The sequence below is a fragment of the Triturus cristatus genome, chromosome 1_1, assembly GCF_964204655.1.
Source record: "Triturus cristatus chromosome 1_1, aTriCri1.1, whole genome shotgun sequence".
Lineage (NCBI taxonomy): Eukaryota > Metazoa > Chordata > Amphibia > Caudata > Salamandridae > Triturus > Triturus cristatus.
In genome coordinates, this window is record NC_140579.1 from 1,089,814,170 (window position 1) to 1,089,838,618 (window position 24,449).

Sequence of the window (24,449 nt, forward strand, 5' to 3'; positions counted from 1 at the left end):
TTAGGAAAGATGCCAGACTTTGAAATTGTATGACCCAAGTATTCTTCTTCATGTGAAAACAAATTACATTTATCGAGACGAATTGTCATACTCTTATTTTCTCAGATGGTTACAACCTTATTGAGAATAAAGGAGTGTTGTTCCTCTGTTTTAGAATAGACTAGAATATCATCTTGGAATGCGAACAGCCCATCAATATCCCTAAAAAGACAAAACATAAATTTTTTAAATGCCGATCAGCGGACTCAAGTCCAAAAGGCATCCTGACCTATCTAAACACTCCATCAGGTGTTATAAATGTAGCTATATGTCTTGATTCAGGTGTTAACTCTACCTGATGATAGGCTGCCTTAAGATTGATGGTAGAAAAATAATTTGAATCAAAATCTGTCTATTAACAGATCTCAAATCCACACATAGCCTAAGCCCTACATTTAAAAAAACCCTAAAACAACAGGCAAAATCCATTCTGATGAATTGACGGGTTCAATGACTCCTTCCTTACACATATTTTTTTACATTTGAGACAATTCTGAACGAACTGATAACGGAACATGTCTCAATTTGTCTTTCACTGAGATAGAATCTTCTTTAAATTGGATATGATGTGAAAAACCTTTCCCCTTGCCAAGTTCCTTGAGAAAAAGATTTTTATGTTCGCTAAGAATATTCTCCAATTTATTATCTTTATCCAAAACACTCTTTATACACTGCATATCTTCAGCAAAACATACCTGGACTTTGGCATTTGGATGAAGAGTGATACAGAACTTTCCTTGGTGTCTCCACCCCAACACATGTAAACCATTCACAGCAACATATACCTTTCAAAATAAATTAAAATAATAGTATACGGATAGCCAGATTCAGTCATGACTTGCAATGGTCTACCATCAATGATTATCTCGCACATGGGTGGCAGGTATGGTTCCACATCTACTTTACTACGAGATGCACAGGTTATCCTTTGAGCTTCTGGAACATCCTTATTACACATTGAGATACCAACTTGAGAAGTTGGAAGTATGTTATCATTTGGTATAGACTCAGAATCCATGCAAACATCACCTGTCTGATCGTTTTCATTCATCACCATAGCCTCTCTTACACAGAAAACAACTTCCTCTTCATATTCTTCTTCCTTATTAAGTTCCTGAACTATAGAAGTCTGTTTTCGCCTCTTTGACATACTATACCAAAACATCCAATTTTGCAACACCTGAAACATTCTTTACCCTTAGCTGGACATTGTTTGTACTGTGTAGAATGAATTTTGGATCCACATTGATTGCAAGTTAATCTAGAGCTTGAGCTAGAGCTAGTTATAAGTATGAAAGGTTTTGAAAACTTTCTTTTAGAAGTAGTATTTTTACTACCCTCTTTAACAGACAATGCTGCAATCTCTACCGAAGTACTATCCACATTAATAGTCAGAAAAGAGTTAATAGAAAGTTCTCACTTTTAGCAATGTCTATTTCCTCCTGTAGAGTAGGATTATGTTGACGTTAAAACTGTTCCTGAATCATATTGTTGGAACACTGAATAATCGATTTATCTCTCATAAAAGTATCAACCCCTGCAACAAAGTCACAATCTGCAGCAAGAACTCTTAATGATGACACATAGGCATCTGCTGACTCTTCAAGTAATTGATGGCGGGTATAGAAATAAAAGCTTTCCAGAACTACATGTGGCTTCTTAGAAAATCTTTTATTCAATCTATCTAAAGCTTCTGAGTAACAGTCATAGTCCCCTGCTTCAATTCCATGTGGTGATAACATATCAGGTAAGTGTTCAAATATATCCTCAGCGTTAGTGGCCATTAAATTAAGAAGTAAAGCTTTCTTCCTTAGAGGTGGAAATATACCTCCATTAATTACTAAGAGATAATTGTTCAAATGTCTTAACCATTTATCCAACTTCATGCTTGGTTGATGGATAATTGTTATTAGCCATAACAGGTAGGATCCTATAATAAAACTCAGAGACTTCAAAGGCAAAAAAATCAAAACTAATTATGTGGTTACACATAAATTTATAAATATATAGGGGCCAATTCCAATCCTGGAAAAAGGCTGTACGAATCATTGTACGGAGCGTTTTCTCCGTACGACTCGTACCCGGTAAACTTTCCGTACAACCTAGGAAGTACGATTCGTACAGAAAGCCTATTTCCGTACGTTTCGTACAAAAGCCCGTACGGGTCAAAAAAACCTACGATTCTGATCCGGAACAGCTTGTACGCGACGTCTGGATGTATTCAGGCAGCGGTTTCCGTCCCAGCAAGTACGATTCGTCCCTACGTCACTCCGTACGGCTCTTTTTTTACGGGAGCAAAAAACAGCCGGAAAAGCAGAGTCCTACGCGAACCACTACACAACAGAACCCCGGTACGCGACGTACAAGCCATGAACCCCATCGCACGTGTCATCCCGGTCCTCCTAGCCTACGACCTGGTGCACCGGACCCGACGCACACGCCGCAGAAGGTGAGAACAACACCCAGGGGCCAGGGTGGGGGTGAGGGGCAGGAAACATACCCCATACCCAAAGCCCAACCTATAATATGGAGCCCATACATTACCACCAGGGTCTGGTCACTTGGGGGTCATGGCCAGCAATCCCTGCATACCGCAACAACAGAAGTGGACGTGTACGGTGCGTTGCACACGTACCCGTACGGCACCACTACAATAGTGATACGGACCGTACACACGCAATGAATGCGGGTGTACTGTGCGTTTCACACGTACCCCTACGGCACCAGTAGAACAGTGATACGGACCGTACACACACAATGAATGCGGGTGTACGGTGCGTTTCACACGTACCCCTACAGCACCAGTAGAACAGTGATACGGACCGTACACACGCAATGAATGCGGGTGTACGGTGTGTTTCACACGTACCCTTGCGGCACCAGTAGAACAGTGATACGGACCGTACACACGCAATGAATGCGGGTGTACAGTGCGTTTCACACATACCCCTACGGCACCAGTAGAACAGTGATACGGACCGTACACACGCAAGGAATGCAGGTCTAGGGTACGTTTCACACGTACCCCTACAGCACCAGTAGAACAGTGATACGGACCGTACACACGCAATGAATGCGGGTGTGCGGTTCGTTTCACACGTACCCCTATGGCACCAGTAGAACAGTGATACGGACCGTACACACGCAATAAATGCGGGTGTACGGTGCATTTCACACATACCCCTACGGCCCCAGTAGAACAGTGATACGGACCGTACACATGCAATGAATGGCGGGTCTACGGTGCGTTGCACATGTACCCCTACGGCACCAGTAGAACAGTGATACTGACCGTAAACACGCAATGAATGAGGGTGTATGGTGCGTTTCACAAGTACCCGTACGGCACCACTACAGTAGTGATATGTACACACGCAATGAATGCAGGTGTACGGTGCGTTTCACACGTACCCGTACGGCACCACTACAATAGTGATACGGACCTTACACACGCAATGAATGCGGGTGTACGGTGCGTTTCACACGTACCCCTACGGCACCAGTAGAACAGTGATACGGACCATACACACGCAATGAATGCGGGTGTACGGTGCGTTTCACATGTACCCGTACGGCACCAGTGCAATAGTGATACGAGGCGTACACACGGCAGGAATGGAGAGCTACGAGTCGCACAAGGAAGTCCATCAAGTACTTGTCATTGCATACTTTCATGTGCAGGCCCTAGGTGTGTCATCCAGTGATATTGCACAGGTCCACTCATCTAGTTGCACAATTGATGTGTGATGACCTGTTGACACATGTCATGTGTGATGGGGCACTATGTGGCACACATCACCTTGACACTTGCCACATGTGTGTCTGTAGTCCAACTGTGTCATGCACAGCAGCAGTGGGATGGCACAGTCATCAACACCTGCACCTGCCTCCTGATGCCAGGGACAGAGACACTCTATCAACTGACATGTCACGATCAGCGTGCCCCTATGTGACTATGTCAGGTGTGTGTCATGTGTTCTCATGAGCTTGCTGTTAGTGTTCCGTCAACTGCATCTGCTGTTGGTGCATCCAACATGGGTCTGTGTGGAGATGGGCATGGCACACATCTACGCACACCATGCCACATGTGGATTCCCACGGCTGTAGGGTCTGTGTGCATTGGACATCATATTTTCCCAGGCATACATGTCTGCGTCGTCTCAATGGCTGTGTTTATTTGTTGTCACGTGTACCCCTTCATCGCAATGTGTTTCATATGTACATCTGACATTCCATGTGACCTGTGCGTGTGCCTTGCAGTCAACTGTCTGGATGAGATGACATCCTTCCAATGCTGCTATATGGATGTGTGTCACTCCGGTGACATCACTGGCTGTTCACTCAGACTTGCCCCCAGCTCATTTCAGGGCATGTCATATAGACTTGACAATCAACAGGTGTATCTGTAGGAGGTGTTTCGTAGGAGTGCCAGCAAGCTGGCATATGTGTCCTGGATGTATTGCACACACCAGACTCCATAGTTACCTGATGTTTAGTAGCAGTTTAGCATGTGCTATGTTCATTGACATTGATGTTGGCAGACTTTCAATCTTCATTATTCCTAACAATGTCTTGCAGGGCACCGCCTGTCCCAAGAACAATGCCAGACTTGGCTGCCATGAGGGAATGTGCCTGCATCCGACGTTACAGATTCACTCAACAGTTGATTGAGGACTTGACCGACAAGCTGGCACCACACCTCCAACCGCGACACAGGTATCCTACTGCGCTGACCCCAAAGATGAAGGTGATGGCAGCCCTACATTTTTTTGCCACAGGTACGTTTCAATTGACCATAGCTGATGTTGGTGGGATGTCACAGACAATGTTCAGCCGTGTCCTGCGTGATGTTTTGGCAGCCATGTTGGAGCACCTTGATGAATTCATCAAATTTCCTACTCCTGAGGAGTTGACAGATGTGAAGGGTGATTTCTATGCCCTGGGAGGGATGCCCCATGTCATTGGGTCCATTGATGGTACACATGTGGCTTTGGTACCACCACAGGCACAGAAGCAAGCCTATCGCAACCGTAAACATTACCACTCAATAAATGCCCTTGTGGTGTGTCTTGCTAACATGCTGATTTCCCATGTCTGAGCATGTTTTCCAGGATCAGCACACAATGCCTACATCATGAGGCGTAGCAGGGTGCCACAAATGATGCTGCGGCTGCACAACGAACGAGCATGTCTTGTTGGTGGGTATACTCTGTTTGTCCTGTGTGTTGCGGTATCTTTGGCTCTTACGGCATCCCCTGACCGACTTATTTACATGATGTTTCCATGTAGGGGACTCTGGATATCCCAACATGCCATGGCTAATGACACCTCTCCGCAACCCAAGAACAGCTGCAGATCACAGGTACAACAATGCACACGGGCAGACCAGGCGAGTGATTGAAAGGACGTTTGGCCTCCTGAAGAGCCGATTCCGGTGCCTTGACAAGACAGGCGGGCCCCTCCCATATGCACCGGAGAAGGTTTGCAAAATCTTCATTGTGTGCTGCATGCTACACAACATGGCCATTGAGAAGGGAGTGCCACTCATCCTTGATCCTGATGAGCAGCAACACCCACCCGTGGAGGATCCAGGGCTTGGTCACGAGGCAAGTGTTGAGGAGGAGGAGGATGATATCCGGAGTCAGCTCATACGCAACTTCTTCTCATAATGGTGAGTCACTGGGTATGAGTGTGCAAGCTTGTAGCATTGAGTGGCATGTGTTGCAATGTGTGTGTCCAGCTGACTGAATGCAAAGTGACTTTGATGTGTGTACTGATGTGTCACTCGAGTGATGATGTCATGCCACACAGTTTTTCGGAGAGACTTTCTTTGAAATTTTCATGTGTCCAACATTGTTCATGTTTCGTAACTGACCATGTGTGCGGCGAGATTTGTTTTAGGTGACTTCTTGTGTGTCTGTCATTCCCAGGTTTTTGCGCCTGTTGTCTGCTCGTGTCAACTTTGTCCTCCTGCTATTCCTCATGAGGATTGCAACGTGTGCTGAATCAGCGTTCCATGCACGGACATGTGGAAATGTCAGTTTGGGTAAGAATTGCAGCAAGGCTTTTTGGTGGTGGTACGGGTTGGGAATGTGTGGGTACTGCTTCTGTGCATGTTGTGGTACCATGCATACATGTCTTCTCACCATGGAGCATATAACATGTGGCATCACTCCCATGACATGATAGTCACCCTTCTTGACAGTCATCTGTAGTGGAGTGTGGAGGCTGATGAAGGCATCAATGTGCGTAAACCTTGCCTCTGAAACATTGCTGATGCTACGGGTGGACAGAGTGTGGGACATCACAACAACAGGCTCTATGGTGATTTGCAGCCTCTCCGTGTGCAGCAGGATGTGTTTGGCTCATCCCCTTAACTTGAGTGCCAGTTCATTGGGATTTACAACATCCGTGTTGTGAAGGGGGGGTCCAGCGTATGTCCCACATGTTCTGTCAACTGACCTGTGAGTCTGTTCGTATGGATGCATTTCCTTTTGTGTGAGTTTGTGCAATAAAGGTGTTCAGCACAATCCAAAGTGCCTCATCTCTGTCACTGCAGATTTCTTGCCAGTTTGCATGCGTCATCTATGGCATAATTGTCAAAGATTGAGCATATGAGTGTATGTGTACTTCGGCAACATGCATGCATTTCTTCATGGCTAATAATCTCTATTGTGCATGAAGTACCTGGTTGTGTATGTATTTGTGCAGGTTGCTCCCCACAACGGGACGTCAACGCCTGCTGATGGTGTGTCTCCTGTGCGCAGCTCAGCATTTTGTTGCCTGATCCTGTGGCCGTCATTTTTGTTGATTCTTCATACATTTTCTCGGAGTGACCCATGAGTAACCTGACACTCCTTCCTTTACATACACCTGTTGCACTGTGCCTTTCTGACCTCCTTGTTTTTGTGTGCTACTTTTTGCCTAGTTTCTCACCCCTTCTGCCTGCTGCTGCCTCACCTGCGGCACCGCCCCAACGAGTGCCCTGATTCTGCAACCCACACGCCTCCAAAATTCTCCTCCCTTCCCCCCTCCACCCATTCTTAATGCAGCCAGCAGCTTGTCTGTGCCACTGTTGCGCCAACGCCGTGCCAAAGGCAGGACCGTCTGTGCCTGCAACGTGCACACTGCATGACCCTCTGGTCCTTGCATGACCCACGTCACACAACAGGCTCATGCTGCAGCCATTCCTCCAAGCAATGCCCACCAGACAAGCAACCGCCTGCTATCAGGCAACCCCTAAGCACACACCCGACACCTTCGCATGCTGAGTGTGCAACTCCAATTGCCTACACAGCGCTGCCCCGCCTACCAGACCCTGTCAGAACAACCAGGTCATGTGCCTCCTACTCCACACCCGCTCCGTCCACCAGCACGCCATTGGATTCTGTTACCTCCTCAACACAACAGCCCCACACATCACCTTCATGACAGTAACCTAGATAAAAGCATCCTCAGCACACAACTTCTTCATTGCCATCTCTGACGGATACAAGATCACCCGCAGGGACGGCACCAACAATCCCGGGGGATGACTTGCAATTTATTCACAAGTACACCCTCAGAGTCACAAATCCGGTTTTGCACCAACCCTCAGAGTAACTCTCCTTTACAGATCTCCAGGCCTACATCCACAAATCCCCAAAGCCATCAACACGTACATCTGCACGCACGCCCTCACCTCCACAGGCTACATGTGTCTGGGGGCCAGTAACATCTGGCTGGAGGAGAACCACACCACCATCCATCATTGGTCCATCAACATTTGCATCCACGTCTCCGACAAGCAACACACTGCCCCACACCCCGCTACCAATTCCCCAAAGATACTTGATGTAAGTCACCACAGACAAGCTGTGTGGGACACTCGAACCAACACCCCGCCACACCCTGCAACCTCACACACTGGATCAGCAACTGATCCAACAATCTTGCCACATTGACAGACTTTCCTGTGAAGCACAACAACAGTTAAGCCACCTGGGACAAGGCAGACCTACTGGACTCATACAGATCTAGCCGGACTCTTGTGCAAACCTTGCAACACAAATAACCGTCAGTTACTTTACAGCCCTGGAAAACGCCAGGGTCTGGTCACTTGGGGGGGCGGGGATGGCAACCCCTGCGTATCGCAACAACGGAAGTGGACGTGTACGGTGCGTTGCACACGTACCCCTACGGCACCAGTACAATAGTGATACGGACCGTACACACGCAATGAATGTGTGGGTACGGTGCGTTTCACACGTACCCATACGGCACCAGTACAATAGTGATACAGACCGTACACACGCAATGAATGCGTGGGTACGGTGCATTTCACATGTACCCCTACGGCACCAGAAGAACAGTGATACGGACCGTACACACGCAATGAAAGCGTGTGTACGGTGCATTTCACACGTACCCCTACGGCACCAGTACAATAGTGATAAGATGCGTACACATGCAATGAATGCGGGGGTATGGTGCGTTTCACCCGTACCCCTACGGCACCAGTACTTTTGGGATATGAGGCGTACACACGCCACGAATGTGGGGTTACGGTCTGGCCCTGCATGTTACCTTCATATTGGTGTGTGTGTAGGTCCAGGCCAGCAGTGTACTGCTCCATGGGGGTGGGTGGGTGCAGAGGATTCCCAGCAGTGGCCAGCCATATGGGGTGGCTGCAGATCAATACCAGCAGTGTCCAGACATGTAGGGGTGGCTGTAGAGGACTACCAGCAGTGATCAGCCATATAGGGGTGGTTGTAGATGAATACCTGCAGTGTCCAGACATATGGGGGTGGGTGTATATGACTCCCAGCAGTGGACAGGGACATGGGGGTGGGTGCAGAGGACTCCCAGCAGTGTCCAGACATATGGGGGTGGGTGCCGAGGACTCCCAGCAGTGGACAGAGACATGGGGGTGGGTGCAGAGGACTACCAGCAGTGGACAGAGACATGGGGGTGGGTGCATATGACAACCAGCAGTGGACAGAGACATGGGGGTGGGTGCATATGACTACCAGCAGTGGACAGAGACATGGGGGTGGGTGCATATGACTTCCAGCAGTGGCATGCAATATGAGGGGTGCGTGCAGAGGACTCCCAGCAGTGTCCAGACATATGGGGGTGGGTGCCGAGGACTCCCAGCAGTGGACAGAGACATGGGGGTGGGTGCATATGACTCCCAGCAGTGTCCATACATATGGGGGTGGGTGCCGAGGACTCCCAGCAGTGGACAGAGACATGGGGGTGGGTGCATATGACTCCCAGCAGTGTCCAGACATATTAGGGTGGGTGCAGAGGACTCCCAGCAGTGTCCAGACATATGGGGGTGGGTGCCGAGGACTCCCAGCAGTGGATAGAGACATGGGGGTGGGTGCATATGACTCCCAGCAGTGGACAGAGACATGGGGGTGGGTGCATATGACTACCAGCAGTGGCATGCAATATGAGGGGTGGTGCATATGACTACCAGCAGTGGACAGAGACATGGGGATGGGTGCAGAGGACTCCCATCAGTGGACAGAGACATGGGGTGGGTGCATATGACTACCAGAAGTGGACAGAGACATGGGGGTGGGTGCAGAGGACTCCCAGCAGTGGACAGAGACATGGGGGTGGGTGCATATGACTACCAGCAGTGGCATGCAATATGAGGGGTGGGTGCAGAGGACTCCCAGCAGTGGACAGGGACATGGGGGTGGGTGCAAAGGACTCCCAGCAGTGGACATAGATATGGGGGGTGTACATCATTATCAGATGACCACACCTACATGGTGGTATGTACGCATCCCTAACTTTGGACTATGATTACAGTGCCATAACAACACATCACTGACAACAGTGTCCCACTCCCAGGAGGATGGATGTCTTTCACCCACTGCATGACACACCACATGTGGGTGTGAGGACAAGTAACACATGCATACCCACCCATGGCGGATGCAGCACAATACACAACCTGATATCATGCCACAAGACTGTATAGTCATGTAACTGCCTACAAAACTAAGATAGCCAAAGGGAACACACACTGTCACGCACATCCCAGGACTGATAGGAATGTCCAGGTGCTGGTCCAGCCACCAAGATGTTGTATCTCATGGAAGGAATAGGGTGGAAGTCCCCTAGATACAATGCCCACAATTGTGAGTCACGTGCCCAAATACCCTGCATAACAAGTACCATTTGTGTGGTAGGCTGTGATTACACACATGCATAGTGCTGAAAAGGGTGAATGTGTCCCTGAAGGCATTTCGACATACTCAAAACACAAGTACAGTGACTAGCAAGGATGGCACAGACGATTCAGCAGGAGACATCGGTGAGCAGGGATGGCCATTGTTGAAGGGATCCGTTACCAACAAAGGAAATGTTGACACACGTCAGCACAACAATAGTGCAACTGTTAGCAAGGAAGATGTCAGGTGCCACAGAGGAAGGAACACTCCTTGGGACAATGTCTCGAAACAAAATGAACACACACTACCAATGATTCTTTGCAGAGACAATGTGATGGCACACAGATACTATGGTCCACCTCATGACCATCATACAAAAACATTTCTCAGAACCCTAACACATTACCAGAACACCAACTTCAGGAGCCTCAGCACCAACATCAAGTACCTGAAATGCAGTAGTGTTGAAAGTAAAAATAAAAGCTTTATTCAGCACAATTTTGTTTAACAAAAATAGACTATTTACAGAGGCCAATGGCCAGTCCATACGGAAAGTCCAAGGGGGGACGTAGGGGACCGCGTCAACCCCTAGCTTGCCTGCACAAATGAACCTCCAGGTTCGTCGGACGGGGGGGGCATCATCTGTGGCAGTACCAGGCACCGCAGGGACAGGAGGGGGAAGGGTAGGTGTGGTGGGTGCAGGGGTGGACGTCTCCACCACAGGGGGTGGGGCAGCGCCGAAGGTGGAGGTGAGCTCGGCACTGCACACCGCTGCCAGTACCTCCATCCGAACCCCTGCACCTGAGGATTCCCCTAGGTCAAGGGAGGGTGTGGTGGGCGAGTGATAGGGTGCAGCGCTCCTGGGGGAGGGGGTTGATGTGGTGGGGGACTCAACTCCCGTGCCCAGGGACTTCCTCGCCCGCTTTTGGGGTGGTTGCTCAGCGGGGGCGAGGTCCAGCACACCCAGAAAGAGCTCCTTGGGTGACCGCTTCTCAGGGGAGCCAAGGGGAGTGGTTTTGGAGGGACAGGGTTGTGAGGACTGCGGACTGCGACTGTGGCTGCGTGTATGTCATCTGTCCCCAGACCCTGTGGGTGTGCCTACATCCCCCTGAGTGTGCGTGCCAGGAGTTGTGCGCTTTTCCTTACTTGGGGGTGTGCTGCCTGTGTCTGGTGGGGTACATGATCGTGACTGTCTGGGTGTGCGTTGGACAGGTATGGGAGAGGGAAGTGTGGATGGGTCCAGGGTAGGGGGGGGACGGAGCGCTGCAGGAGACTAACTGCTGCCGTCAGGGAAGAGTCCATGGACCGCAGAATCCTGCGTTGGTCAGACATCGTTGCTGACATGCCCTCCATGAATGACACCATCTGTGTAAGCAGTTTAGTGTGGCCATGGAGGACATTCAGCACCGATGCCGGCCCAACCTGCAACTGACGCAGTATGTACACAGACTCTTCACTGAGGGCAGCAGGGGTGACAGGGGCAGGGGGTGCGGTGCCTGGGCCGAAGGAGACATGGTGGGCCTCTGCACGGACAGAAGGGACGGGAGCAACTGGGAGGGCGGAGATGGTAACGGAGGAGGCGGGGACAGATGTGGGGATGCTGCCAGGTGGTGTTGCAGCCTCCGCCTCCTCGAGGAGGTCAGTGTCGGACCCGTCGTCGTCGTAGCTGGTATCGCCTCCAGACAGGTCCTCGGACTGACTCCCCTCGCCCTCCGTGCCACTGCCTCCTTCTGACTCTATAGCACTGGTGGCACTGTCGCTGGGTCCCTCCTCCAGGTCTGTGCAGGTGTCTCCTTCGGTTTCCGATGATGATGCTGTGGGCAAGGAGAAGAAACAGAAATGCATCAGTCACCTGTATACATCTGACACATGAGCACAAAAACAATAGGTCACAGTGCATATCAGGCAATGCATCATGATTAACAGCTAGATAACTCCGCACATATGTAAGACCTGTACTGACCAGTTGGTAGACCCACTATGCCACTTGGACACAAGGAAAAAAAGAACACACCAGGCCACAACTTGAATGAAAAATACACTGAGAAGCTAGTGTCTGTGAACAGGTGAGCACAGCAATATAATGAAGTCATGCCACCTCTTGTTTACCCTGAAAGAAACAGTAGTGGTGCACCCAACGTAAACTAACACACCTCACTACTCAAGGTGTCACCACACTCGGAGACCTGTAAGTACTTTGGAACACAAAACGGAAAAATGTTGTTACCTTGGGACTCTCAATACTTTACACAATCGACATGTATTGAATGTGGTAATTTGCCATTTCGTGAAAATAACACTCATGTGCCTGCATGAAAGATGTCTCCCAAGGAAGTGCACACAAAACTACATTTACACTGTCATTGAAGAAGCTGGCACCTTTTTCAAAAGAAGCCACTGTTAGAAATAGATGTCTTGGGAGACAACTTTCATGCAGGCACATTAGTGTTCTTAACACAAATCATCAAATTACCACATTTAAAACATGAAGAACTGTCGACAAGTGCTGTGAGTGCCAAGGTACAAACATTTTTGACTAACAACTTGAATTATGTCAGTTGTCACATGGCCATCCGTTACCTGATGACACAGTTGGCTACACATATGACCCACTGCCTGTCATGTAGAGTGGCACACATGTCCACACCCAGGACAATGCATAAGCTAATGGGCCTGCAATTGTGTTGTAAAAAAACATAGCTATACTGTGGAGACACCCTCATGGCAAGACAGAATGTCCACACAGATGTCAGCACACAAAGACCAAACTGAGTTGCATCTGAACCACACACATGTGCCAATAATTTATGAGCAGTATTCATGTTGTTAAAAAAATTACACAGGCTGCAAAGCACGAACATTAAGCACTGGCCACCATCACAGGGGCACTGCACGGTGATTCTTTGTACAGCCAATTCTCACACACAGGTCAGACCTGGCAAGGAGAAATCAGGGGTGCCCATGTAGGCCTCTTCCGCACAACTCCCCCCCCATACCTGAGTCAATGTGATTGATACAGATCAAGAAGTGACACCTCTTAATCAGGGTTTCAAAAACTGTGCAGCAACAATTGCTAAATTGACACAACATCACCTCGTGGGGCTGCCAACACATATTTGTGACAAACAACCATCAACAGATTGTTGTGAATAGCCACACAGGCACTGCCCAGTGTGAGTATGCACAAGCCAAATGGTGTATCCCTGTCCAGTGGACACATGTATCACACATTGGAAATATACAAACTAGGCCAGGGAACAATGCCACAGAGGCAGACCTATGCTGAACCCACAGAGAATGTGCACAGTGTTGGATGACACACATGATTAGGAGGCCAGGGTGTCTCAGGGGATTGTAGTGGGCACACTGCTCCGTGTTCCTGGAATGAGCTGACTGTACCATGAGAAACCGTCATGGCACTATGCATATCTCCCACTCATGCAAATCATGTCTGAGGCCACAACATTGGTCATGCATGCTGCAAGGGTGTTCATTTGAAACCTCACACTCCTATGTTGAGACTCATCATCAGTGCCAACAAATATGGACCCCCAACATAGTGAACAGGTCATGGCACAGGCAAGGTACCAACACATGTCACAGACCACCCTCCCACATGATGCGGAAAGCAATGTGCACTTTGATTTTCTGGCACCCTAGATGACCATGTGCATACACACAGACCAGGGGACACATGTCAAGCAGGGGAAGGGATGAAAAAGAGCACCAGGTGACATTGGGGAACAGAAAATGCACTGCACATATAAACTCTGGGAGTGTATCCAGGCTACAGAGCACTTCCAAAAGCTGGTGACACATAACACAACAAACAGCCATGCACCTACCCTCTCGTTGCTGCAGTCTCTCCTGTAACTGCCTATCGAGGTCAGGGAAGAACACCACCAGGACACGGGTCATGTGGGAGGTCAGGCGTCGGCGCCCGCCGTGGGGGCGAGGAGTGTCGAGCTCCAGCTGGATCTGCCGGGTCCAGCACCGGATGTCCTGCCACAGTTTTCGGACCTGTGGTAGGTGCCGACTGCGATCCCCCGCCAATCTCGCGGCCCTGACGATGTTATGCCAGATCACCATCTTCTCGTAGGCAGTTACCTGTCAGGATGACAAAGTGAGACAACATCACTACACCTGCTCCATGTCCCAGAGACACACATTTGAACATCTTTGATATGTTGAACAGGGCATAGGATGCTGACAGGAATAGCATCATTCTCAATGAGAAATTGGCCTGTGTGCAAGCCCCCATGCACTACATGACACTGAAAGTCAACTGGTGGCATAAGGGGTGCGACACACTCACTGATCATGGCACACACTGTGCAGCACATGCAACAGCAGGCAGATGGACAGCACGTGCCAAGCAGTCACATGTCCCACTCCACTGACGCACCCTCAGCAGACTAGACAGACACACCCAGGCACAGATCACTTGCCTGTCATTCACTACAGCGAATACAACCCTCACTCTGCACATGTGCCACTTGCCTGTGGGGTGTCACAGGTGTTGTGCTAGCTCTGCAAGTCAGACACACAGCACGGCTTACTTGTCACATCAGATGGGTAGAGATGGGTAGAGCTGTTTCCTCCTCCATGCAGCTGTGGTGCAACACTTCACATAGACACTCACCCACATGACAAGAAACATTCACACACATCAATGTCCATGAGGTCGTACACATCATTTGGACACTCTCACCACAGGTCCACTCAACTCATACACATTTGTGGGTACAGTCACCTGTCACACCGGGGGGGACCACTGAATCACCTCAGGACAATAGGAAGAAAAGCCACCAAGGATTTGCCAGGCTGAATGTGTCATGCACTCTGCAGTGAATGTCACAGTAAGCACAATGCAAGTGAGGAGTGCACACAGGAACTACCTCATGCTCTGCATGAGAGACATAAGCATGCCCCCCCTGTGACCCATTCTAAACAACTGTGCATGTCTGTCACACCTGGACACAATGCCAGAAGTGACAGTCACACAACAGGTGCATAGGGAAAGGTAGTGGAGTCAACACTCACCTGCTCCCCTGGTTTCCCATACAGCTTGGGGTACTTTGGGAGGAGGACGTCCAGCAACGCCTCATTCTCCTCTAGGGTGAATGGCTGGGCCCTCTCCACAGTACGCGACATGGTCCAGAGGAAGAAGAGACAGCAGCAGTGTGGTCGATTGGAAAGTTGTGCAGGCAAGTGCCCTCTCATGGGTTCTGGCTGCCTTATATCTGTCTTGCTGAGGGGCATTCATTTAGAGGAGTACATAGTGATTGGTCAGACTCATTCGCATCATACGTTTACTCCAATCACTTTAAACATACACCCATGACACGCATTCGCATCGTTCAAATTGTGAGCATCATGTCAAGTCAACAACCACTTTGCAACATTGTATTATTTGGCCAACTGACTGTTCCAGGACACCTGATGGACACATTGCAAATGAAAACTCTGTATCCATGACAACCAGCATGCATTTTGGGCCTAATACTTGTCCCCTATATAATTTTGAAATTCCCAAACATGTACGGTGCTTTTCACACGTACCCCTACGGCACCAGTAGAACAGTGATACGGACCGTACACACGCAATGAATGCGTGGGTACGGTGCGTTTCACACGTATCCGAATGGCACCGCTACAATAGTGATACGGACCATACACACGCAATGAATGCGGGTGTACGGTGCGTTTCACACGTACCCCTACGGCACCAGTAGAACAGTGATACGGACCGTACACACGCAAGGAATGAGGGTGTACGGTGCCTTTCATACGTACGCCTACGGCACCAGTACAATAGTGATACGGACCATACACACGCAATGAATGCGTGGGTACGGTGCGTTTCACACGTACCCATACGGCACCACTACAATAGTGATACAGACCGTACACACACAATGAATGCGGGTGTACGGTGCGTTTCACATGTACCCCTACGGCACCAGTAGAACAGTGATACGGACCGTACACACGCAATGAATGTGGGTGTACAGTGCGTTTCACACGTACCCCTACGGCACCAGTAGAACAGTGATACGGACCGCACACACGCAATGAATGCGGGTGTACGGTGCGTTTCACACGTATCCCTATGGCACCAGTAGAACAGTGATACGGACCGTACACACGCAATGAATGCGGGTGTACGGTGCGTTTCACATGTACCCCTACGGCACCAGTACAATAGTGATACGGACCGCACACTTGCAATGAATGCGTGGGTACGTAGCGTTCCACATGTACCCATACGGCACCACTACAATAGTGATACGGACTGTACACACGCAATGAATGCGGGTGTACGGTGCGTTTCACCCGTACCCCTACGGCACCAGTAGAACAGTGATACGGACCGTACACACGCAATAAATGCGGGTGTACGGTGCGTTTCACATGTACCCCTACGGCACCAGTAGAACAGTGATACGGACCGTACACACGCAATGAATGCAGGTTTACGGTGAGTTTCACACATACCCCTACGGCACCAGTAGAACAGTTATACGGACCGTACACACGCAATGAATGCGGGTGTATGGTGCGTTTCACACGTACCCCTACGGCACCAGTAGAACAGTGACGCGGACCGTACACACGCAATGAATGCGGGTGTACGGTGCGTTTCACACGTACCCGTACGGCACCAGTACAATAGTGATACGAGGCATACACATGGCAGGAATGGAGGGCTACGATTCGCACAAGGATGTCCATCAAGTACTTGTCATTGCATACTTTCATGTGCAGGCCATAGGTGTGTCAGCCAGTGATATTGCACAGGTTCACTCATCTAGTTGCACAATTGATGTGTGATGACCTGTGGACACATGTCATGTGTGATGGGACAGTCTGTGGCACACATCACCTTGCCACTTGCCACATGTGTGTCTGTAGTCCAACTGTGTCATGCACAGCAGCAGTGGGATGGCACAGTCATCAACACCCGCACCTGTCTCCTGATGCCAGGGACAGGGACACTCTATCAACTGACATGTCACGATCAGCGTGCCCCTATGTGACTATGTCAGGTGTCATGTGTTCCCATGAGCTTGCTGTTAGTGTTCCGTCAACTGCATCTGCTGTTGGTGCATCCAACATGGGTCTGTGTGGAGATGGGTATAGCACACATCTACGCACACCATGCCACATGTGGATGCCCACAGCTGTAGGGTCTGTGTGCATTGGACATCATATTTTCCCAGGCATACATGTCTGCGTCGTCTCAATGGCTGTGTTTATTTGTTGTCACATGTACCCCTTCTTCGCAATGTGTTTCATATGTACATTTGACATTCCATGTGACCTGTGTGTGTGCCTTGCAGTCAACTGTCTGGATTAGATGACATCCTTCCAATGCAGCTATGTGGATGTGTGTCACTCCGGTGATATCTCTGGCTGTTCACTCAGACTTGCCCCCAGCTCATTTCAGGGCATGTCATGTAGACTTGACAATCAACAGGTGTATCTGGCTTTTCGTACGAGTGCCAGCACGCTGGCATATGTGTCCTGGATGTATTGCACACACCAGACTCCATAGTTACCTGATGTTTAGTAGTAGTTTAGCATGTGCTATGTTCATTGACATTGATGTTGGCAGACTCTCAATCTTCATTATTCCTAACAATGTCTTGCAGGGCACCGCCTGTCCCAAGAACAATGCCAGACTTGGCTGTCATGAGGGAACGTGCCTGCATCCGACGTTACAGATTCACTCAACAGTTGATTGTGGACTTGACCGACAAGCTGGCACCACACCTCCAACCGCGACACAGGTATCCTACTGCGCTGACCCCAAAGATGAAGGTGATGGCAGCCCTACATTTTTTTGCCACAGGTACATTTCAATTGACCATAGCTGATGTTGGTGGGGTGTCACAGACAATGTTCAGCCGTATCCTGCGTGATGTTTTGGCAGCCATGTTGGAGCACCTTGATGAATTCATCAAATTTCCTACTCCTGAGGAGTTGACAGATGTGAAGGGTGATTTCTATGCCCTGGGAGGGATGCCCCATGTCATTGGGTCCATTGATGGTACACATGTGGCTTTGGTACCACCAAAGGCACAGGAGCAAGCCTATCGTAATGGTAAACATTACCACTCAATAAATGCCCTTGTGGTGTGTCTTGCTAACATGCTGATTTCCCATGTCTGTGCACGTTTTCCAGGATCAGCACATGATGCCTACATCATGAGGCGTAGCAGGGTGCCACAAATGATGCTGCGGCTGCACAACGAACGAGCATGTCTTGTTGGTGGGAATACTCTGTTGGTCCTGTGTGTTGCGGTATCTTTGGCTCTTACGGCATCTCCTGACCCACTTATTTACATGATGTTTCCATGTAGGGGCTCTGGAAATCCCAACATGCCATGGCTAATGACACCTCTCCGCAACCCAAGAACAGCTGCAGATCACAGGTACAACAATGCACACGGGCAGACCAGGCGAGTGATTGAGAGGACGTTTGGCCTCCTGAAGAGCCGATTCCGGTGCTTTGACAAGACAGGCGGGTCCCTCCCATATGCACCGGAGAAGGTGTGCAAAATCTTCATTGTGTGCTGCATGCTGCACAACATGGCCGTTGAGAAGGCAGTGCCACTCATCCTTGATCCTGATGAGCAGCAACACCCACCCGTGGAGGATCCAGGGCTTGGTCACAAGGCAAGTGATGAGGAGGAGGAGGATGATATCCGGAGTCAGCTCATACGCAACTTCTTCTCATAATGGTGAGTCACTGGGTATGAGTGTGCAAGCTTGTAGCATTGAGTGGCATGTGTTGCAATGTGTGTGTCCAGCTGTCTGAATGCAAAGTGACTTTGATGTGTGTACTGATGTGTCACTCGAGTGATGATGTCATGCCACACAGTTTTGCGGAGAGACTTTCTTTGAAATTTGCATGTGTCCAACATTGTTCATGTTTCGTAACTGACCATGTGTGTGGCGAGATTTGTTTTAGGTGACTTCTTGTGTGTCTGTCATTCCCAGGTTTTTGCGCCTGTTGCCTGCTCGTGTCATCTTTGTCCTCCTGCTATTCCTCATGAGGATTGCAACCTGTGCTGAATCAGCGTTCCATGCACGGACATGTGGAAATGTCAGTTTGGGTAAGGATTGCAGCAAGGCTTTTTGGTGGTGGTACGGGTTGGGAATGTGTGGGGACTGCTTCTGTGCATGTTGTGGTACCATGCATACATGTCTTCTTACCATGGAGCATATAACATGTAGCATCACTGCCATGACATGATAGTCACCCTTCTTGACAGTCATCTGTAGTGGAGTGTGGAGTCTGATGAAGGCATCAATGTGAGTAAACCTTGCCTCTGAAACATTGCTGATGCTACGGGTGGACATAGTGTGGGACATCACAACAACAGGCTCTATGGTGATTTGCAGCCTCTCCATGTGCAGCAGAATGTGTTTGGCTCATCCCCTTAACTTGAGTGCCAGTTCATTGGGATTTACAACATCCGTGTTGTGAAGGGGGGGTCCAGCGTATGTCCCACATGTTCTGTCAACTGACCTGTGAGTCTGTTCGTATGGATGCATTTCCCTTTGTGTGAGTTTGTGCTATAAAGGTGTTCAGCACAATCCAAAGTGCCTCATCTCTGTCACTGCAGATCTCTTGCCAGTTTGCATGCGTCATCTATGGCATAATTGTCAAAGATTGAGCATATGAGTGTATGTGTACTTCGGCAACATGCATGCATTTCTTCATGGCTAATAATCTCTATTGTGCATGAAGTACCTGGTTGTGTATGTGTTTGTGCAGGTTGCTCCCCACAATGGGACGTCAAAGCCTGCTGACAGTGAGTCTCCTGTGCGCAGCTCCGGATTTTGTTGCCTGATCCTGTGGCCGTCATTTTTGTTGATTCTTCATACATTTTCTCGGAGTGACCCATGAGTAACCTGACACTCCTTCCTTTACATACACCTGTTGCACTGTGCCTTTCTGACCTCCTTGTCTTTGTGCTACTTTTTGCCTAGTTTCTCACCCCTTCCGCCTGCTGCTGCCTCACCTGCGGCACCGCCCCACCGAGTGTCCTGATTCTGCAACCCACACACCTCCAAAATGCTCCTCGCTTCCCCCCTCCACCCATTCTTAATGCAGCCAGCAGCTTGTCTGTGCCACTGTTGCGCCAACGCCTTGCCAAAGGCAGGACCGTCTGCACCTGCAACGTGCACAGTGCACGACCCTCTGGTCCTTGCATGACCCACGTCACACAAAAGGCTCATGCTGAAGCCATCCCTCCAAGCAATGTCCACCAGACAAGCAACCGCTTGCTATCAGGCAACCCCTAAGCGCACACACGACACCTTCGCAGGCTGAGTGTGCAACTCCAACTACCTACACAGCGCTGCCCCGTCTACCAGACCCTGTCAGAACAACCAGGTCATGTGCCTCCTACTCCACACCCGCTCCGTCCACCAGCACGCCATTGGACTCTGTTACCTCCTCAACACAACAGCCCCACACATCACCTTCATGACAGTAACCTGGATAAAAGCATCCTCAGCACACAACTTCTTCATTGCCATCTCTGACGGATACAAGATCACCCGCAGGGACGGTACAAACAATCCCGGCGGATGACTTGCAATTTATTCACAAGTACACCCTCAGAGTCACAAATCCGGATTTGCACCAACCCCCTGGCAACCCTCAGAGTAACTCTCCTCTACAGATCTCCAGGCCTACATCCACAAATCCCCAAAGCCATCAACACGTACATCTGCACGCACGCCCTCACCTCCACAGGCTACATGTGGCTGGGGGCCAGTAACTTCTTGCTGGAGGAGAACCACACCACCATCCATCATTGGTCCATCAACATTTGCATCCACGTCTCTGACAAGCAACACACTGCCCCACACCTCGCTACCGATCCCCCAAAGATGCTTGATGCAAGTCACCACAGACAAGCTGTGTGGGACACTCGAACCAACACCCTCGCCACACCCTGCAACCTCACACACTGGATAAGCAACTGATCAACAATCTTGCCACATTGACGGACTTTCCTGTGAAGCACAACAGTTAAGCCACCTGGGACAAGGCAGACCTACTGGACTCATACAGATCTAGCCGGACTCTTGTGCAAACCTTTCAACACAAAGAACCATCAGTTATCTTACAGCCCTGGAAAACACCACACACAGCCATCACCATATCATCAGCAAGGACAAGTGGAGATCCTTCAGATAGGGCAGAGGCACCACAACACACGACATAAAGGAGCTCATCAGCATTGTGAGTGGAATGACAACACCCCACCCCTGCAAGGCAGATCAAATCCCTTGCAAATTTCTACCACTGCAAGCTCATGGACATACACGACAGCCTTGGCAGCCAGAGGCAGACAGCACTATTATCCGCGGGACAAACCCCCCTCAGGTTCTGGACTCCCGTCAGCAGCAAATACACCACCTGGCTCATGTGCACCATCCACTCTGGCTCTCCATCAGGCCCCTTCCCACACAACATCTCAACCACATCATTCCCCATCCTTGAAGCCCATGTCCAGCACGTCATGAATGTCTCCTTTGAGTTTGCAACATTCCATGGGAGCTGGAGGCGTGCAGAGACCCAGGCCCTTCTTAAATAATGGACGGCAGTACCGCCGGAACTCCTGGAACATCACCCTGCTTCCCTACCCAGCAAATGTCATCAGGAAGACACTCAACGAGCAACTGACAAACTTCCTCCATGCAAACAGCTCCAGGCAACCGACACCAGACCATCTTCCACAGTAATCACACCACTGCAACCGTCATAATTGCCACCACCAACGACAACTTTGCCCTGCTCAACAATGGTGAGACCACCCTCCTTAACCTCTCAACAGCATTGTACACCATGTGCTACCACACTGTCAGCTCACACATCTCCAACACTGGTATCCAGAGGAGGGCCCAGGATTAAATCAACAAGTAGCTCACCAGCAAGGCCCAGGGAGTCGGACTCCACCCTTCCGCATGTGGTACATGGGGTCATCTGGCCCATACCCCAGGGCTCATCTCTCAGCATGACGATCCTCAATGTCTCCATGACCCCCATCTCGAACATCACCTGCGCACACGTCCTCATCATCATCTCGTATGCCACTGACACCCAGCTGCTCCTCACCCTCACCAAAGACCCAGCCATTGCCAGATCCAACCTTCAAGAAGGCATGAGATCCATTGACGAATGTCTGAACATCAGCCACCTGAGGCTGGACTTGGACAGGACTGAGGTCATCATGTGAGGATTGTCCCCTTACGGCTGGGTCAACTCCTTGTGACCCACCGGCCTGGGCACCGCACCAGCACCCAGTGGCCACGCATGCAAGCTGGTGTTCATCATGGACTCATCGCTCACAATTACCATGCAACTCAACACCATCTGCACCTCATGCTGCAACACCCTCCGCATGCTACAAATGATCCACAGATAGATCCACTCCAAGGCAAGACAGACCGTCCCCCAGGTCCACGACACCAGCCGGGTCAACTACAGCAACACCCTGTACGGAGGGACAACAGCAAAACTGCAGGAGAACTTGTCCACATCCAGGGTGCATCCGCACACCTCATCTTCAACATCCCCCACCCCAGCCACATAACCGTCCACCTGAGATAGCTACAATTACTCACTGTCTGCTGCAGGATCACCTTCAGACTCCTCACCCACACTCAGGAGGCAGTCCACAACCCCAGACCCAAAACCGACCTTGCACGTCTGTCATCCAACACCCCGTTGGCCCAACTCCGTGCAGACAACCTTGCCCTGGCCACCATTCATCACATCCACAGAACAACTGCATGCAGGAGATAGTTCTCCCACCTCGCCAAACAGACCTGGGACTCCCTCCCCGGGCACCTCCACATGACCCATGACCTCTACGCCTTAATGATACTCTTCCAAATTGGTCTGTCCGAGCAGGATTGCAAGCCCCCCCTCAGCAGCTTGAGGGCATCACGGGTGAGTATTGGGCTCAATGTCTCATTTGATGATACATTGTGACCCATGTGTGTCCTCGACCGGACTCAGATCCCAGTGTATGGATGGCTGGAGTTAGTTCCACACTCAGGCATACTTTGACATATCCCCACACTTATGTTGTGGACTCATGCAAAATGACTGCAACATAAAAAAAAAAAAAAATTATTCTAGGTCTGGGCCGTGATTTGTGCAAGAAAAAGGTGCAATACAGGGACCATAGAATCCAAAGTTCCCAGGGGGAGGTGGGATCCTTGGCATTTGAAAGCTGCAGAGTCCAGACCACAGTGTTTGGCATCATTGGTCAGACTGTGACCAGCAAGTCCATGTGGCAGAGAATGTCAGTCAATGAGGTGATGCTGTTGCATATGAAGGCCAGGTGCCAGGCCAGGTTGAAGTACCGGGGATTTTAGGACCCCAGCGGTGCCAGGGGTAGCACCCTATGACTTCGTTTTCCATGTTGGCGTAGTATTATAAAATTCCACTCTCATGGTAATATAACAAAGAACTTGGCAAAGAAGCTGAAATATGAAAAGACATCTTTATTAAACTCAAATGAGTGAGACTACGTCGCACAGAAGCCTTAGCAACTGAATGAGGCAGTCTCCAGAACAAAAACCAGTCTTCTCTTTTATACAGAATATTACGCTTTGGGCAACACCGCCCCTGTCTTACAAGTGGTCATTCACATATTTTCGCTTCAAAGAAAAGGCAGAGTCATGATGAAAATCCCACATTCCAGTGCGTTCAGCCCACAATCTTTTAACCCAGCAAGGCTCAGAACCCTCATCAGATATCTGCAGACCCCAATAAACGGGCACCTCCTGCTCGTAAAACAAGCCATAAAGTAGGAAACAGAGTCAGATGTGAAAGAGATTAGTCAGGGTTCGTGTGGGAAGAAGGAATTTATGATGCCTCGGGCCCTGATGCTAATCCCATTTGGCCGCAGTAAAAGGAACCGGCCGGACAGGGCTGACCTCGGGCAGTGGAGTCAGTTTGCACAGGTCACAGAGAAGTCACAGAAGGTGTATGTGTCCTTTAGGCCTAGGCATGGCCTTAGCACACAGCCTATGTGAGGGCAATCACAAAAATGGCTACTGTTCTAATATGGAACCCAAGGGTTCAATGTGTAGTATTATATATATATATATATATATATACGGTGAATTCATTGGTTTAAACATGACAAAAACACTTGTACATACCGCATTTGTCATTTGCGGTTTGTTAATACCAAAGTCGGC